Source organism: Lissotriton vulgaris, unplaced genomic scaffold (genome assembly GCF_964263255.1).
Source record: "Lissotriton vulgaris unplaced genomic scaffold, aLisVul1.2 SCAFFOLD_391, whole genome shotgun sequence".
NCBI classification, from domain to species: Eukaryota; Metazoa; Chordata; class Amphibia; order Caudata; family Salamandridae; genus Lissotriton; species Lissotriton vulgaris.
The window spans coordinates 496777-516957 of record NW_028247903.1 but is presented as its reverse complement, the minus strand read 5'-3'; the positions used below and the strand labels follow the sequence as shown (position 1 = coordinate 516957).

The 20181-nt window shown below is 45.4% G+C and overlaps 1 protein-coding gene across 2 annotated transcripts in view; it reads left to right on the top strand.

The window, feature by feature from the left end:
- The window catches only part of LOC147664977 (coiled-coil domain-containing protein 136-like), a 169009-nt gene that overhangs the window by 56518 nt on the left and 92310 nt on the right, over window positions 1-20181 (top strand). The window lies entirely within an intron of this gene.

Below are 20181 nucleotides of genomic sequence, written 5' to 3'. Positions count from 1 at the left end.
CACCCACTTTCTCTTGGTCTTGGGAAACTTCGTGCACATGTACTTGGTTACACCTTAAGCCCCCACCAGATTTCCGTCACTGTGCCCCTGTGTGCCTTCTGAAACTCCATCTTTCCTCTAGTTCACTGCTGTTGTGTGGGTGGGCTCATTGGTCTCATTTTGGGTGGGGGATTTTTTTGACCAGTCCAACTCATAAGGGGAGCACAGAAGACTGGACGCTCTAGTGCTAGCAGTAGCTTCTCCCCCACACCGCTCCATGGGCCGGGCAGCCCGCTCTCCCCCGCTCTCCCCCAATGCAACTTCATTGCTTTCCTGCCCAGCCTGAAGTGTGCCTGCAGCTACAGTGTGCATGGTCAAGACAGTGGGCTGTGTGGCCGGGAAGCCTTGACTCTGGCTGCAGAGCTGGGGATGCGTTAAGAAACTGAATTATTTTCTAAGAAGGAGCCCCAGAGTAACAAATCACTCTTACATAACATAGAATCAGGCTCCTCGCAAGTATAGCGAAAGCTGATGGTTACCAGGACATTATTCCTGGGTGCACAATCATTATGAAGAAAATTTTTCAAAATATATATTTTTATTGGTAGTGCAAGTCATGAGCATCATGGTTCAAACTTGAGCCACCTATTACATCCATTCTAATTAGTGTCTTCCTGCTGCTTTTCGGCTCGCCCTCCTCTCCGCAGCCCGGGTCTCAGAGTGTTCGGTTCTGATGTTGTGCAATAGTATTTGTAGTGTCAGGTTGCGGTTATTGTCCCGGGGCAGGGCTACACCCTTTTTTCCCTTTCAGTAGTCCCAAATATCCTGACCAATCACTCCGGCCCAATCACAGCCGATCTCAGTATTCATGGTATTATGATCTATGGCGGCAATGCGTCTGGAGGCGTCAACAATTCCGTGAACATTGCCGTCCATTTTATGAAGCTAAATTTATTGTGTTAGTTCGTTATTGAGTGCTGAATTAAACACTTTTTATAAGAAGAAATATTGGCTGGGCATTCATTTATTAATGACTATTTTGTACACTTTGTTAAGAGTCTCAAGCCCACACCACCTCTCTGATTAAGGCTTAGACCATTCTGTCTTGCTACCTTGAATGTAGAGTGCAAAAGAAGTGTCCTTGGTGTTCAATTTTAGGTCCAGCATTAAAGAGGTCCTAAGGCCAGGACAAAATGGGAACCAAAAGCAGCCCTGGCAAAAATGTTCAAACCAGCCTTGCTCCCTTCCTCCTCGCTCTTTCATATCTCTCCTATAGCTCTCTCTCCTGAATTTTCCACCCTGTACCTGCTGTTATTACCTGAGGAAGCTGGAGAAAGTCACAAATGTGCTAGAAGCGACCCACTGACCTAAAAAAAAGCTTCCAAAGGCTCCAGTCCCCTGGAAAATAAGTTACTCTCGGACACAGAATTACCGATAATTATACAATTACTCCTGCTTGCGCTATTGAAAGTAATATGGTGGTAAAAATCCGACTACGAGAGCACATATAGCAAGCACAAGCAGTAGCACTGTGTCTGAGCGCATAATGCATCATCATGCCCGTTTTGGATGCAAGGGTGCATTTTGCGCTAAGAAAATAGTGCTAAATGCCGTTATTAAGTTGGGGTAACACCCTACCCCAGGAACACATTCAGCAAGTGTGAGCATCTGCTCACACTCACTATTTGTGTTCTATTTTATTTAGTGCTATGCTTAAGTGCAATATGCATTCTTGCATCCATTTTAGAAACAAGAGGGCATTTTTGTGCTAAGAAATAGCGCTAAGTGCAGAATTACTCTTTCCGCACAATTCAGGTATACTCTCGTGGATGACGACGCTTCCCAGAATTATTTGAGTTACTCCCACCTTTATTTCCAGGTCCTCAATCGCAGCACAGTCTAGCCAATGAATTTAGGCCCGAACTGAATCAATTTGATAGTATTCCATTTCTGGTTTCCCATCTACATAGCAGTTGTAGAAGAAAATCTCACTTAAGGTTTTGTTTGAGGCAGAAAGCACCTATTGATGAAGAATAGGAGTCAGTGATTCACAGACACCTGACCAGATGTTCCCCTAAAATCATTTGTAGAGACAAACTCTCTAAATATTAGGAAGACTCAAACTTATACCCTAATTCACACAAGTTTCTAGTGTCGATCACATGACATAATTCTCTCAACGAACACAGGCAGGTTCATGGCTGAGCTCACAGGAACTTGAAGATGACCTTCATCAGTAACAACAGATAAACAGTTTTTGACTGAGCAACCCAAATCCCAACCCTGCCGTTTGAATGTCAAAATCCAGTGTGCCTTAAGGTCAGATATGGGCACATCTTGTGTCCAAGTGGCCAATATTAACACGAGCAAGAAGACATGGCTGAGGCAGGTTGCAGTTACACTATGACAAGCAAAATGTGCAAAAAATTCTCACAGTACAGCATTTGGTTTATTTTAAAACATATTCGTTTTATAATGGTAAATACACGTCATACCCGGACTACAGCATTAACTGAGCCAAATAAGATAAATGTTTCCACAACTGGATTACATTTCCCAGAGTTCATTACATTTATAAATGAAAACACAGTTCCTAAATAAAAACCCAGGATTGGAACATTTAGTTTCTAGTGACTTAAAGTTGCCAACCCTACTTAGTACTGTATATGGAGTCATTACTGGACAGCATGTGCTTTACAGGTTGGGGTTTAGTAATCATGAGTGTTTCACCTGTATTGTGCACCTGAAATGGCCAGAGATGTGTAAGAGAATGACTGTTTTCAGCCCAGGGCTTTTACTGGGCGCCTTCATGCATTCTGGGGTTTGTTCTGATTTGCTTCAAGTAACTTAATTGGACTAATATATCTGATTTTAATTGTATTCTATTGTAATCACATTTATATAGCTGAGTAAATCACAGACACAGAAACAATGTCTACAATGAAAATGAGAGAACTGGCCAGCCTAATGGAAAAACGTTCCTCTCCATGAAAATAAATGTGCCCAATAAAACGTTATTTAGTGCAATTGGACTAATAAATACACATTCACACATTTATAAATACAGAGCAAAAAAATACGCTGTTTACTGCCTTACAGGTTGCGTATTGCAATTTATTACTATTATTGAGAGAGGAAGGGCATCTATCTCCAGTGGCGGCCGCCATAAATGAAGGGTGATGGGGCGGGTGAGGTTGCATGGGGGAAGTGGGGAGATGGGTTAGAATCAGAAATACAATATTTTTAAAAAGTACCTTTTGCTGCCGGCCAACTCCAGCGTCACATCTTGTCGCACTGCCTCTCCTCTTCTTCCTGGGTCCGAGCATCCCCTGGGACAGACTCCCTGTCCAATTACGGCGCTTCAGAGTAGCGCAGGGATTGATCTGAGTGGGCAGGAAAGACGCCTTGCTCAGACTAGGGAGTATGTGGGGTTTCTCCAGCCCGGCTGCTCAATGCAGCTGGGTTGGAGAAAACGTAAGTGTGTATGTGTGTTTTGGGTGGCCTGAGATGGCCGGCCAAACACACATGAGCACTTAGGGAGCGGAGTGCAGGTGGCAGTCCTCCTCCCCACTCCATGCTTTGGCCCTGCCCCTTCCAACACCGCTGGCTCAGAACCGTCAAATGTAAAATAAAACTATGCTAGAACATTGTTTTATATTACATTTGCTGGCTCTGAGCCAGGCAGTGGGGCAACGCTCCTCCGCCATTGTGGAGGAGCCGCCACTGTCTATCTCTAATCTATTCTTCGTCCTCTCTTCATTACACTCTCCACCCTTTGCACCTCTCCAGTGCTTTGAGACGAACTTAGAACACCATAGAGGGATAGACAGACAATTCCCATCACATAACACAATGTAACATAAAAATACAAAGCGACATACAGAACATAAAGAACTAAAATAAACCCAAAAAACACAGAATAACATAACCAACATAATATAAGGCAAAATAACATAACAACAGTTAACAAAAGACACAACGAAATGTACATCACACGACACATCATAACATAATAATCACCATGCAAATATTAAACAATGTAATGCACAGGAAGGGGGAAAACCATAGACAGAGAAACCAGTCAGGCCCAGAGTGGCAGGGGAGCTGCTGGCCTGGTTTCTGGTCTCCAGCGGGGCCTTTGCAAGCTTCTTATGTCACGCACAAAGATGTGTTTAACAAGATGCTCCGACACCTGCCTGGGGTTATCTTCTAATGAGGCAGCTTTCGCACCTCCATTCTCCAGCGTGAGGTGAGGAAGAGTTAAAGACGCCGGAAAAAGAAATCTGTGCTGCAGTTTGCCAGCTGAAAGGGAGCAGCTCAGAAACAACTACGCACTTGAATAAATTGGGCCCTCTTTGCTGCGCCACGTATTCAGCAATGGTGTGGGTTTCCTGGCAGCCTTGCCCCTGCGACTCGCGGACATGCACGTGATTTCTGCCTGCTTCGATGAGTGAAAACGGCTCCCTTCAGGCAGGGTTGGATTGGGATTAGATATTAGCCCGGGCACGCAAAAAAGTGGCCCAGATTTGCATATTGGCTTTCCTCAAAACACTGCTTTGGCGAAGTTTTGTAAACACCTGAAAACAACCACTTGTGCTCAGGCTCCCTGCCCCTGCTTAGTATCCACGCATTAATTGGCCAGCATAGCTGAAGGAAGGGAGTGAGACCTCTGCCCATTGATAACAAGCATTTACAATTAAGCATGGGCGAATTTTGCGAATCTCGCGTTCGCGAATTTTGCGGATTTGCGAACTCGCAATTCGCAAAATCCGCGAATTCTCGCGAAATTTTTTTGGTGTGTTCACGCGGGTTTCTGCCAGTTCGCGAGGGTTTTGTACAATTTCGCAAATGCGAACTTACCTGTCGGGTCGCAAGTTTTGCGAACTTGTTGTTTCTACGTGTCCAGCCTGTTTGGGACACTCTTCTTCATCACTGCCACTCTCTGTCACCACTGCCACTCTCTGACTACTCATGCCACCCTCTGGCCCACCCATGCCACCCTCTGTTTCATCACAGCACCCTCTGGTTGTCCAGTCAGTGTACATTATTGTGGCAAAGCAAAGCACACCTTCCCTGCCTCAAGTGACCTGAATTAATTTGGGGCTGATTAATGTGTCACAGAATATTTTTTTAGCTGGCACCTGCTTCCTTAGTGCTTCCTGATTAGTGATCTTTTGCACTTGCTAAGTGCTTTCATTGTTGCAAAATTAGTTACAACACCTGCCCTGCCCCAACTGACAATAATGAATTAGGGGCTGATTAATGGATTTGAACTTCCAGCCTGGCTCCTGCTTGTCTCCCTTAGCTGTAATTCAGGACCTTTGTGGCATATGTGTAACTATTCTGAGGTTCAGAGCAGGGTCACATAATAGTTGCAAGTAGGCAACTGAACTCTGGAGGGGCCCCTCAGGAAGCACTACAGGAAATGGCTACTAATGATGAGCCTGAACTTTTGAACCTGGTAAGTAGTTTCAGTTTTGCTAAGATCGTATTTCTGCAATTTAGCGCTTATTCGCGGGGCGCGAAGTTGTACTGGGAAGCCGCGAACTCACGCGAACAGTGCGAGCAAAATCCGCTGCTCGCGGATTTGCGGATTTTGCGGGAGATTCGCGAATCTCGCGGATTGCGAATTTACCGAAAATCCGCAAAATCCGCGAGCGAAACGGATTTTCCGCCCATGCTTATTTACAATGCAATGGTTTCGCCTTTGGAAAAGTTAGAGCTATTGGCATTGTAAATGACAAAATTTGTATTTATGTGTTGGTTTTCAAAACAGATAAATAAATGGCATTGTCATTTACATTACCTGCTCCACAGCCATCCTCAGCGGGCTTTTCATGCTCTTTTGCAGGGAGGGCCCCTACGAACTTAGAAGGTGCACAGGACCTGCACCTGCCCAAACATCTAGTCCTCACTGCTGTTCTGCAGTAACAGCTCCTAGGTTTTCGGAAAGGGTATGGCTGTCCCCCCGCTGTTGGGAGGTTACAAACCTTGCGTTCGTGTCTGCATCTAGTATTAGATTGTAAGGAACCTACCATTTCACGCAGCAGAAGTCTGTACTCCACACTCTCGGGCACTTGATATTACGTGGGAAACGAACGCCCAAACAGATCTGTGAGGGGAGTAGTGCCTTTGTTCACTGTTCAGGTGAAGCCGGCCTGAGGAAGTGGGCATGTGCCTGGTGTTCAGTGATAGGTAGCAATCTCACCGTCCTGATCGGGTCTGAACCTGTTGAGTATATATTGACCTGAATCTGCTGCTCAGTGGTCGGCAATACCTCCTCTTGTACGGAACTGCATACTGACCTGAGACTGACCCGAGGCTAACACTCGGCCCTGGGCAGACGCGGATATTTGAAACTGGGTCTGTGCTGAGTGCTAATCAGCAGGGGCACACACTGGTCTGTGTCTAATCTTCAGGCGCAGGTAGCAATCCTACTCTATATGGGTCTGTGTTGAGTGGTAATCAGCTGGGTCATACACGGACCTGGGACTGTGCTGAGTGCTAATTGGCAGGGGCACACACTGGCCTGTGTCTAATGCTCAGTGGTAGTTAGCAGTCCTATGTGGTATGACGGATAGCTCTGAATAAAGATGTGCCAGCAATTAATTGCACGCCTTCTATCAATGAACTTGAACTTTTTATATACAATTTTGAAAAGACAGTGCCTACCACTAGTGTGGTGAGTGGCTGGGTGGATGGATGGATGAATAGATGGCGGGTGAATGTATGGATGGGTGTCTGGATGGATGCATGGATGGGTGTATGGGTGGATGATGATGTGTGTGTGGTAAGTGAGTGTGTGGGTGGATGGATGGATGGTGGATGCATGGATGGGTGCTGGGTGGGGGGTGGATGGATGGATGGCGGGTGGAGGAATGGATAAGTGTCTGGATGGATGCATGGATGGGGCTGGGTGGAGGTAGATGGATGGTGGATGCATGTGGTGTGCTTGAGCTGTAGTCCCGTAGGCTCGGTGTGTGGTAGGAGGGAGTGGGAGCTGTAGTCCCCTAGGCTCGGTGTGTGGTAGGAGGGAGTGGGAGCTGTGGTCCCCTTGGCTCGGTGTGGGGTGCAAGGCTTCTCTCGTCCGTCTCTTCTCCCGGCCACTGTCTCTCTCTTCCCCACCGCCTCTGTCATTCTCTTCCCCTGTCTCTCCAGGCCTGTCTGGCGGCCGGTCTCACTTTCCCGCCGCGGTTTGGAAGAGGCAGCGGCCCCGGTCTCCTCTTTCCTGCAGACCGATGAGGTCGGAGTCGGCTGTTTCCTCTCTTTCCGGCATAACGAGGCTCCTGCGGGACCGCGAGAGGGGGCGGCCGTCTGTCCTGTCAGGTTGCGGGAGTGAGAGGCCCCCGATGGGCAGGGGCAGGTGTGCTGCGGTCTGGAGCCGGGGGCCCGAAAGTCACTCTAGGAACTCGCTTCTCATGGAGAGGATAATGAGTGTCTGGGACAGAGGCCCAGCAAGAAAGGCTTCAATGATAGAGAGCAAGAGCGCTGAGAAGCCAGGGGCCATCTACTGCATGCGCTACAGCGCCTCGCCACAGGGCACTAGGCGCTATATGAATGCAATTACAATACAGTGGAACCCAAAGGGTGCCAGTCCAGACTTGCGAACTGGTGTAGCATTTTTCAACCATCATTCCGTTAGTGTAGCCTGTAGTGCCGCTAATAAAACAATTAGTTACCTCTTCCAGCGCCTAGATGACACGCCTCTTATAGAATCACAATATTATCAGTGCAAGATTACCAACGTTTACACAAGGACACGAGTGCTCTCAGATCGAAGGCTTAGAGTTGCAATGGGTCTTTTTCTTAACGAAGGTTTACCATAACAACACGTGCTTGTATAGCACAAGTCACTTCTGCTGAAGTATCTAGGCACTACACAACGTTTTGAACAAGTCATACCAACCAGACGTGGCAGTTATGTCACTGACCTGAAGCAGATGAAAGGCTGAGTCAGGCCCACCATGTTTTCAAGCAGGTGATTTTGGTGTGTCTGCACAGATCCGCACTAATGTCAGTAATACTTTCCTTTTGTATAGCGCTTCTTACCGCATTTCTGTCGTTTCAATGGCTGGAGAGAACAGTTTACTATTATCTACAGTATTAGTAATCTATGTGTTTGAGGCGAGCCTTTGACTCGCGGCGCCATTCTGGCAGCATGTGCGGCAGGGTTGTTAACGCACTGAGCTACCTTACCGCACTGAAACTGAGCTGTTCTCCTTCCTCCTGGCCTGGGGCATTTATCCCGTACTGGCTTCCAGCGCTGTGTGATCTACAGCTTACTTGTACCCAGTGCCATTTCGTTTTGCTCGACGTCAAGCTGGAACAATATTTTTGTGTGTTTCATTTTGTTGCGTTTTTTAATATAGCGCGAACTCGACCCGAAGGTTTTGAATGAGAATTAGATGATGTCATCTCGAAAGGCACAATGTTTTTGCAGCAATTTGCCTGGTCACAGCTCCTAGCCTCCCTGAATAAAAAAAAGTGCACAATTGTTATTTTATCATGTCGCGGCAGCTGGGGGGGGGGGGGATAGGTGGTACCCATAGGGTCACACCTAAAAAACAAAATGATACGAAATAAAAAGAGAAGAGTTCGCGTTGGGGGGACGGGGCGGGGGGGAGGGGGTCAGTGGGGGCCAGAGGTTAGAGGCGGGTTCACACGGCAAATAGCAAAAAACACGTTGTTTTGCCATGCGATTTAATGTTCGGCGGGGTAATGTGCTGGCCAATGGAAAGCTATGCAATAGCGTTGCAACTGATACCGATGTGGAAGAGGGCGATGTAATGGTCTGTGCAAGGTGATAGGCGCGGGGTAAAAGCAGGCAATGACTGTGTCCGCGATGTAACGTCACAGAGGGAAGTAGACACGAGGGTGGTGGAAGGGAGATATAGAGGAGAAAGAGGAAAGACGGAGAGAGACTGGAGAGGGGGAAACAAACAAACAAGCTACTGCCCGGCCGCCATCTTCAGAAAAACGACGAAAACAAACCTTGACGACAAAAAAAAAACCCCGCCCACAGCCGCATGACGTGGGCAAAAGCCTAAAATTCTCGGGGACTCCCCCGAATCTGCTCCGGCTATGACGGACAGATCTCTGTTCCAATGGCTAGCCTCCATTTATGGTGCTAGCCAATGGAACAGAGAGGCGGTGACCAAGCCACATACTGTTCTCATTAGATTTCGCCTGCGCCGAAAAGCTGCACGGTGCGCAGCTTTCGACAGGCGAAACCTAAAAGGAGGTGATGGACGCCCATCTGCCTCTAGAAAGGCCACTCATGGCCCCACTGGGCTGCTGGCAGCATCTGAACAAACAAGACACAGCCCAAATCGACCGCCCTGGCTGCCTAAAAAGCAGCCCACAGCTGGAACTTCCATACCTGCCCCATGGCCATTGCCCAAGTTCCCGCCTTACCAATCTGACCCTGCAGGCACGTCACAAATCACAGGTGATGCATGCAGCCATTGAGCAGTCCTCAGTCCGCATTCTATCTCTGAATCACTGGCTAAATCCGAGTGAAGAGTATGCAGTGGTAGCAACATTTCTGGCAAATTGCAGAAATTACTATTACCGTAGAAAATAATTTTATAAAATTAAAAGATAAATTACTTTTTGTGATAGAATGAATAAGGTTGCTTGCAAAACACCTCTTTGCGTAACTAATCAGATCATGGTGCTCAGTAAATGAAGTAGTGGACTCAAAGGGTTTAGAAGGCAGTGCTTAATTTGTAAAAAAAAAAAAAAAATAAGTGCCAGGGCTCTGGTCAGGAGGCCTCTGCAGCTTGCATCGCTGTTGTAATGGATGGAAGTCCAGTGGCCGTAATGTTGGTTGTAAGAAGGTTTATTAGATCTTTGTTACAAGTAGGTCAGTAGATAGCCAAGCCCCATCAGGAGCAGCATCCTGCTGCTCAGCACATAACTCCAACTATCACTCCAATCCCACAAACCCTCTCTACATTCTAGATGATCTCAGACACTGGCTGAGCAGCAGGGGCCTGGAACGCTGGGGAGGATGAATTAAAATAAAACACATCTCCCCTCTTTATAAAAAAAACAATACGAATTACAACTGAAAATATTGTAGTATGTAAGATGGAAATTGATGAAACTATCCCCATGACATTGGATGCCATATTGTGGGAGAATGCAAAAGATGGCAAGAGGACACAACAGGAAATAGCATACAACAGCGCCCACTCCCACATATGAAACAGCAGATACTTCAAAAGGATGAAGCACAAAATGGCCAACAAAAGCATAATACCACCCCACCGAAACAGAAAAGATCAAACAATATTCTCTGCAAAAAAAAAAAAAGCTCCAAGTGGGTGAAAGATGGTAACATACACAGACCAACAACATGCCCCACAAATAGACAGGGCCAGAATGAAGATAATCCAAAACTTGGAACATAAATACCCGTTATTCTCACAACATATACACTCGGGCAGGACAAGCCCGTACCCATCATATCTCAACACAGAAACGGGCCAGGTTTCTTCCACATTGTAGTGCATTGGGTGCATACCCCTTCACCATACACTTAAAAGGGACCAGGGGTTTTACCTACCCTCTTCTACATAGGGGTGTAACAAAGTACCCCATAACACTCGGCTAAAAACTAACCTATCATCCTACACAAAAGGGTGGTAACTACCTACCGGGCTAACAAATGCCCTTACACCCTTTACTCCATAAGAAGGATGGAACCTTGGGCTAAAAAACACATGCCCCTACACCCTTTTCCCTTTAGGAATGGTGGGGCCTTGGGCTAAGCAAATGCCCCTGCACCCTTAACCCCTTAGGAAGGTTGGAACTCTGGGCTTACATACTACACTGCCCATACATCCTTATCCCTTAGTAAGGATAGACAACATTAACTCAGCAATACAAAACCATTCTCTTTCGTTATGGTCTCCATTTCTCATGCATGGTTCCTTTCCTTATTCGTCGCCAGTGTTCTAATAGCTGCAAGTCCAGTGGCTAAAGTGTTGGTTGTAAGAAGGTTTATTAGATCTTTGTTACAAGTAGGCCTGGGCATAGCAGGCACAGTGCCTCTATGCGTATTTCCACGGAGTTTGAAAAAACCTCAGTGGAAATACGCTAGGCTGTGCTACGCTACCTCTCCCTCCCAAATTCTTTAAAAATTAAAAAAGAAGCCACTTACCTGTGTGTCTGCCGCCTCCTGTGCCTGGCCGTTCTCCTTACTGCTCCTTGCGTCCTTCTGTAATTAAAAAAACAATCCGTTGGACATCTTGCGCGCGAGGAAGGAGAACGGCCAGGCATGGGAAGCAGCAGACATACAGGTAAGTGGCTTCTGTTTTAATTTTTAAAGAATTTGGAGGGGGGACGAAGAGACTAACTCCGGTCCGCCACAGAGGCGGAGTTTTGCCTACCTCCACATTCACAACGGAGCGCGGAGTAGGCTAATATCCGCAAACTCCGCTGGCGGAGCGGAGTTACCCACCCAGGGTCAGTTACAAGTAGATGAGCAGATAGCTGAGCCCCACCAAGAGCAGCACCCAGCTGCTCAACGCATAACTCCAACTGACACTCCAATCCCACAAACACTCTCTACATTCTAGATGACCTCACACACTGGCTGAGCAGCAGGGGCCTGATACGCTGGGGAGGATCAATTAAGATACAACAATCACACATTGGCCCTGCGCTGTTGCCAATGATAGTAAGAACACAACTATTAACCATCACACTCCTACATGTGTGACAATTCAGACTATTCCATGCCCCCAAAGCTTTAAGAATGGTTTGGGCGGCAGGTAATAGTCTTTTTGAATGTATATTGAATTTATAATTAACTGTTGTTGTTTTCATCTCTAAATTAGTCAGACCGTGCCAGACTGTCACAATCACCATTTTTGACAATTAGGTGCCGGTGCTGAGCACCGGAAACCGCCGGCTTAAATTAATCACTGTTAAAAGGCGTATTTTCACTTTGCCTGAAGGCTAGGAATGGCTATGGTGCGGAAGTCCACAGTAAGTCATCGCCTTGACCAAGTCTCTTAGCCGAAATACTGTTCCTCTTCTTTTGAGAGTCAGCCTGTTCAGCAGATGTGGCACATGTTCTCGTTGGATGTGCTGCTTGGATGTACACAGATATAGAGTGGTTTTTTTTTCTCATTGAGCTATTTTGGAGCCTGCCATGGTGTCATTTATAGATGCTTTAAGCTTGAACGATTACCTGGGTGTTGACATTAAGCCAGGTCAGCATTACCAAGTGCTGGAAGTAGAAGTTGCTGGGCTTTTATACCGCTTCTAGATTAGTGCTGAAATGTTAAACCACTCAGAGATAGGAGATTGAATGTTTTGTCCGTCCAGGGCTCATAGAGGACATTTGTATGGCCATCTATCAGTTTATATCCTGTCCCATGACAAACCAGTTTGTCGCCGGGGATGAACAGAAGATGATTCTTGGTAGACAGAGGTAATGTAGGGATATGCTGACCTCTGATCCCAGCTGGAAATTGAATGTCATTTCTCTGTTGACTCATAGCATTTGGTTTGGTGCAGGGCAGTCTGTCCAAGAATGGTTGGACAAACTGGTTTGGTTGCCAATGCCTTTTCAAGAGAGGAACAGGAATCTCATGACCATTGAAGACAAAAGTCAGCAAGGACACTGGTATTTATTTGTCTCTTTGGGGATGTTGTCTCGTCAGAGATCTGTGTGCCATCAATACAGAAGAAATAGTGGTGTCTGTTTTTTTTTTACATGTTTATATAGCGTGAACTCGAACCCAAGGTTTTGGAGAGGTTTACATGAGCAGCAGTTACATTACCCAAGGACAAATCCATGTTTTGTGTAGGCATGGGGAGATTATAGGATTTTCCCAGAATCACCGGATGTTGAGCTGACATGAGACTCAAACCTGGCCTAGCTCCAAAGTCGGCAGATCTGACTGTAATGCAACATCCTCTCCCCAGTGAATTCCAGAAGGGGCTGAGAGGGACTGAAGTCAGTGTGATGCCTCCGGATCTCTACATGAGACCTGCTGGGAGCTGGACAGGAGGTGGGATTGGATTGAGTCACTACAATACATCAGATGGAAACGTTACCCAGGACAGGGAGGAGTCGATAGCCCCTTTACCTTTGGAGGCCATGAGTGAAGATTTACCAGTCTACTGAAGTATTAGCTGCCCAATTTATCTGTGTCCAGGCAATTGCCTTACATCTTTAGTTGAGCTCAAACATATCCTGAAAGTGGAAGCAAAACTTTAGTAGGTCGTGAAGACGGTAGTTGTGAAGATGTGCTTGAAGTTGCACACAAAAGTGGTTTTAAAGGAGTTTGCATTGATGCAAAAGGTGCTGGTGTAAAAATTGAGATGGCCTAATCAAGGGTGTTTTTGCTGCAGGTTTCAACCTTTTTTTTTATGGGTTGGAGAAATATTCGTTTTCAATGGTATAAAGTGTGTGATTGGGGGAGGGTAGACGTATGCCAACACTGATGGATTTTAGCTGGTATGAAAGTGCTGGGTTCAGTAGATTTTATGAGTGTTTTCTCAGTGGTGGATTCTTGAATTAGTTTGACTGCCCAGGCAGGGATTACCAGTTAAAGGAGGGTTGAAGCCAAGGCCAGCTTTAGGGCAATGTGACCGGTGCGGCCGCACTGGGCGCTGACGTGAAGGGGGATGTTGTGTTTGGTAATAACATGCGATTTAAAGCACCTGCTGCCGAATGCGTTGTGAATCCAGCTTTCAGGCAGCAATAAGAAATGTCAAGATAAATCGTGTTATTAATGTTCCTGCTAGAGAGAGAGATGGAGTTTTATCTAATGGCAGTTTTGACTCACCATGAAATGTACAAATTTTGTTGCGCGCACTGCATCGCATTTGGTGATGCAGTGCGCGCAACGAAATTCGATTTGTTTATTTTTATGTTTACTTACTTGTTAAACTCCGTAATCCAGACATTACTACCCCGACCCTGCCCCTCCCCCTCCCCACGTTACCGCCCTGCAGGAACTCCTACTGCCAACCGCGGCTGATCAAAAGAATATAAGTGTTCACCAGGATTGGTGAAGGTGAACATGTGGAGCATTTTCAATTTTTAACCATTTTATTTTTAATGTTTTATTACATAAACTAAGGAAAAAGAAGTGGTGCTAGTGACTGCTGCCTGCATTGGATGAAGTGGTAGCCCACCACTGCTGCTGCAGTACTAGCCCCCCTCTGAAGTTCAAGTCTAGTAGTGCCCCTGATAAAGCTACTCTTATGTGAAACTCAGTGAGGTTTGCAGGTGGGCGGGGAAGGGGGCAAGTGTGAAGTTGAAAGTATTTATTGATGGGAAAGCATAAAAATCCTCTCAGCCAAATGAGAAAAATTAACAATACAAGTGTTAAAAAAGATGGGATTGAATTGAGAAACCAAGAGAACCTTGGAAAGAATTAATCAATCCTGGGGAATCAATGTAAACAAGTTAATGGTCTTTTACTCTGTTTGTGATTTACTGCAGGGGATTTTACTCCTATAAAATAAGTTACTCCCACGTATTATATGTGTGAGTAAATCTTTTCACAGGGACTGAGAATGAGCGTTGTCGATGGGACTGGTCTATAAAGTTTGAAATTCCTGCACACATCAGTGTATGAGGATGTTCAGAAACTTCTTCACCAGTATTGTAGGCAGTGTGTCCTGGCCCCTGGTTCAAGGAAGGAACTGGGCCCCTAGTCTGTGGTCTGGATTATAAAATACAGCAATAACCAGGATTCAGTGGGCCCTGGTGCACCAATTGAAGCTACGCCCCTGCTCCACCCGGTCTATTTCTGCCCTCAAAGCAATTAGAGGTTTACTTCTGTTAAGAGTAGAAGTACATTCTTTTGAGTTTGCACATGGAAAGGGAAAAACCTCAGAGCTGTTTTGGTGTGCAGCATAGGTGCTGGAATTATGGCTGTGGGGATGCTCCTGCACCCCCAAAATATGCATGCTGGAGTTCCAAAGGTGAATGGTCTATAAGGATGGCTTTAAATAGTTTGTTTATTTTGCCACTTTTGCTGTGCATTCAAAGACAGAGCTCCAATGTCAGGCTATGTCTTCTAACAAGCTGCTGCTTATTTTACAATGAAGATTGCTGTTCACTTTTATTTCTCTGATTGCAATTTTGTAGAATTGTGTATAATGAACTATGAAATACGTGACAATCCTCTTGGTATACAGGAAATGTGAAAGAAAAGGCTGTGGGATGACTTTTTTTAAACTCTCAACAAAATTAAATATTCGAAAATTAAATGTGTGAATATCCTGGCTGGGGTCCCCGAGTGGAAGCATGAAAGAGATGAAACCTATTATGGCCTCAAAAATAAAGTCATGTATTGGTTGGGAAAACATAGACCGCTCCCACCTACAATGCAAGGCGAAATTTTAAATGTTAAGAGAACACGATGGGTAGGCCCTATTATAAAGAACATTGAATAGTGACTAATAGTGAATTTTAAAAACCCAGAAGTTACACAGTTCATTAGCAGTTTCCAGAATATCGACAGTCTGGGCGGCATTGTTACCCTAGACTTGAGTTATTTCTACCCAAGTGTCACTACTACGCATGGTTGGCAGCGCATCCATTATCCTCGCTTTGGGAATAACGGTTCACTGACTACAAATTACTCCAATAATAGGTTAGAAAGGAACTTAAACAGAGGTCGCCAGCAATATAATCCCTTTAATACATACCTACCAGGGTGTTCCTTTGGTGCCCCTATTAGTAACAGATTTGAGCCTTTGTCCAGTTTTGGGGGGGGTGGATTGACAGCAGAAGGAATGGGTCAAACCGTCCATTGATAGTCTAGATAGCCTCCCGTTTCCCAAAGCCATGACTTATAAGGTGAATACAGAAACCCCTGGTACAGTGGCCAATACCCATGTTAATACTGCAAAGGTGTATAGTGGAGATCAGTTATCTATGGCCCCCAACTGGGTTGTTAACATTGAGGCTAGGCCTATGGTAGAAAGAACTGGTGGGCAGGTGGTGCTATGTTCTTGGAATATAGCGGGTCTTGAATCCAAACTGGATTTACCTGATTGGGGGGCTTTCATCGAACAAGGGGATATTTGGGCCTTCCAGGAGACCTGGGTGGTTGCACCATTGTTTCGTACTGGATTTCTTAACTTTCATAAACCAGCCATAAAGGGCTCAAGGGGTAGGCCGGTGGGTGGCTTAACGATATGGGTAAGACAGCATGAGGACATGACAGTGGCTGAAATGTCGATAAATAGCAATGACATACTGGTTGTGAAGCTTACATCTACGAAGGGGTTTTCCCTCTTGCTGATTAACATCTATGTAAGAGGGCTTCCTGGTGGTAAAACCTCTCCAACACTTATGCTTTTGGATAATTTCCTTAGCACCACCCAGTGGAAGGGTCACAAGGTGGTCGCTGGGGATTTTAACGTTTACTTTGAACCCTTGGACGTTGACGATGGTAAACTCTCTGCAGTTGAGGATTCGGCATGGGGTATTCCCCAGTTGGAATTAATCCCTATTAACAGATGGACGCAAGCAGCCCTGTACCTAAAGGGATTATGTCTTAATTTGGGTTTGCGAGCTGTAAATGGGAGGGTAAAATCAGATAGGGGAGGGAAGGTGACCTTCGATAATGGGAGAGCGTTTAGCCGTATTGATTATATCTTGGTTGGAGTGGAATCTTGGTCCGTAATTGTCGATATGGTGGTCGTATGTAGACTGGAAAGTGATCACAGCCCTCTGGTCATGAATATCCATGGTGATTGTTTTAAGGGAAAGACAACCGACGGAGACACTGAAAAGATCCAAGCATTAGTCACCCTTACGAATGACGAGCGTAGGGTCCGCTGGCCAAAGCTGTCTACGAATAAGGAAGTCATGGTAACCGTTAGGTCCCTAGTTCACGAATCTATGATGGCTCTTGATAGCTGTGGATCGCAGGATCAGGTCCATCAAAGGATTTCCTTGGTTCACAGTGACCTTTTTTCAGAAGCTTAGAAAGCTATTCGTAAAAATAATAGTTAATAATGGTAAACCTAAACCACCTAGGGAAGCCACTTGGTATGATGTCAGTTGCAGGACCACCCATAGAGAGCTTCTTAAGGCTATCAAATCTAAATCGCCTACTAGTTGCGAAGGTGTAGGGTGAATTATAAGGCAGCCCTGCTCAAAGCCAAGAAATGCTGGGACGAAGCGCGCTGGACAGAACTCTCTGCAGCGTGCACGGGTCGAAACATGACGCAGTTCTGGCATTTGCTAAAGAGGGGAGACCAAATGAAGGCCCAGAGTTCATCTGCGAATGTTGAACCCCAGCAGTGGGTATCTTTTTTCGAGAAACAGTTTAAAACATGCGTGACCTCGGATGTGCCTTTTCACATCCCCGCTGTGGACGAACAGCTCCAGTTTACCCAGCTGGAGGTTAGGCATGTTTTAAAACTGATTCCGAATGGGAAGGCTCCCGGACCGGACTGTGTCCCAGCGAATTTGTTTACCCATGAGCCATATTTATGGGTCCCCTATTTAACCCGTCTGCCAACGCTATTGCGAAGGGTGCACCAGTCCCTGATTGGTGGTTTGGGGCTGAAATCTTGCCAATTTATAAGAAGGGCGATAGATCTGCCCCAGGCAACCAATTATAGGCCGATCAACCTGATTGACGCTGTTCAAAAGATCATTGCACGTCTAGTTCTTGGTAGGATTCAGGGTTGGATTATAGATAACGACATTCTGACACCTCTGCAGGCAGGGTTTCGTACCAGTATGGGGACGCTTGACCAGGCATTTAGGTTTGTTATGCTGTTTTGGAAGGAGGTTTTCCTGGGTTGGGGCGGCTTTTTGCTGCCTTTGTGGACCTTCGGTCTGCCTTTGATTTGGTCCCTATGGCCAAATAATGGGAAACATTATTAAAAATGGGGATGCCAGCAGGTCTGGTGAGGGTGTTAGTTAAATTACATGAACACACCTATGCACAGGTCCGATGGGGTAAGCCAGGGGAAGTGACAGCCAGGTTTGAGGTGTTAAAGGGAGTAGGACAGGGGTGTGTCCTGGCCCCCACTTTATTTTCCCTATTTATTAATGGGGTTATGAACTATTTTACTAATAACCCTACTGATGCGGGAATGAAGATACCTCTGCTCATGTTCGCGGACGATACGCTTTTAATATCCAAAACTCGCCAGGGGCTGCAGAACGCCCTGGCGCAGTTTGAGCTGTTCTGCCGCGAGCATGAGCTGGAGGTTAATGTGGGGAAGACAAAGTTTATGGTGTTGAGGGGGTCTAGACCAATAAAGCAAGTGTATTTATGGGAGGCACCTCTCTCGAACAAACACCCATCTTTACTTATCTAGGTGTGACTTTTAGCGAGACATTGAGCTGGAAGCCCCAAATTGACCTGTTTTCCCTAAAACATACCCAATTAGGAGGGGCCCTACTTAGGTAGCATAAAAGATCCCTCACGAAACCACTGGCTCCACTTATTAAAATTTATAGCTCAAAAATGTTACCAGCAGTATTGTATGGAGCAGATCTGTGGGGTTTTAGTAATGTGGATGCCCTGAAAATTGGTCAAAACAAATTTTTAAGATCGGCAGTGGGTTTACCACAATCCTCCCCCCGTATACCCATGGGATGTACCATGTTACAACGCATACCATTACAACTACCTACCATTACAACGCGGCCATTACAACGCATACCATTACAACGCATAGCGCTTAGAGGTGCTGGATAGTGGTAAGTATAATTTACTATTCCAACTCCAGTCCCTGTGGACACTAGGGAAGGTGTTGGATAGTAAATTAAACTTATTCCCTATCCTAGAGCGCCCCCCAGCGCAATGCGTTGTAATGGTATGCGTTGTAAAAGTTGCATTGTAATAGTAGGTAGTTGTAAAAGTTGCGTTGTAACAGGTGTATACCATACCCATGTTATATGACCTGGGTTGCCAGCCTGTAGAGGACATAATTCAGTACAGACCGCTGGCGTTTTGGCGACGCGTGTGGACTGTACCTGAATTATCGTTGTACGTAAAGGGTCTGTTAGAGATTATAAAACTAAGGAGCTCCCATAAGACCGTGTGGCTCGATGGAGTCAAGTCATTGTTACTTGGAATGGGGTTGGGAGAGTTGTGGTTTAAACCTAAAACTGTGATATTCCCCCCCAAAAAGGTATTGCAAGAACAATACTGGAAGTGGATAACATGCAGACGTCACTCTAGTGTAGCTGTTGGTTCTCTTTCTGCTAGCTTTTTTAATGCCAAAGATAATTGCCTCTTGGAGGACTACTGGGGCATTATATCAAAGAGCTTTGATCGTAAGCTCTTCCATCAATTTAGAGCTGGTTCATTGCCCGTAAGGGGATTAACCAAATCCTGGGGCGGTGGGGGGGGGCAGTAGCAAATGCTTGTTTTGTGTTGACCAGGATAAAACATTAGACCATTTCCTCTTTGTTTGCTCCTTGTATTGTGCTCCGAGGCGGAAGTGGCTGCGTCCAGTATGCTGTCTGTTGGGCACAAGATCTGCTCTAACAGCCAGTAGAATCTTGAAAACTGACACTTCCAATGTAGTAGTGACTGGGGTAGCCAAATACATTAGCTGGGCATGGATTATCCGGTGTAGGGTTGCCCGAGAATGTTCTCTTGGGCCCCGGTGGAGAATAGTATTTCTCTCTAGCACCATTGTGTCATTTATTTTTATCAACATATATTGTAAAGTATTTTCTGGATTTAATACTTTTTTATCTATGTTTATATATCTATGAATTTTATTAATATGTACATTACTAGCATCGGATTTTATTGAATGGGTTTTATGGTGATAATATAACTGGGATGTTTTTATTAATGAAATTGTATTAATTGTATGCTAGTATGTCTTTTATGATGAAAATCGAATAAAGACTTTTTTTGAATTGAATTGTATAATGAACTATGAAATACGTGACAATCCTCTTGGTATACAGGAAATGTGAAAGAAAAGGCTGTAGGATTACTTTTTTTAAACTCTCAACAAAATTAAATATTCGAAAATTAATTGTGAAAATATTTTAAAAAACATTAGTAGTTGTTAGGAAACCACAAACGAAGCACATTTGTTTTGTTATTCGGAAGTGTGCTGGAAGCTAAGGGTTTAACACAACCAACACAAATCAAGACATTTTACTCAATGATGGCCAGATGAAAAATACTCGCTGAACCCCCACACATTATATATTGTTTGTGCCCTGTATGT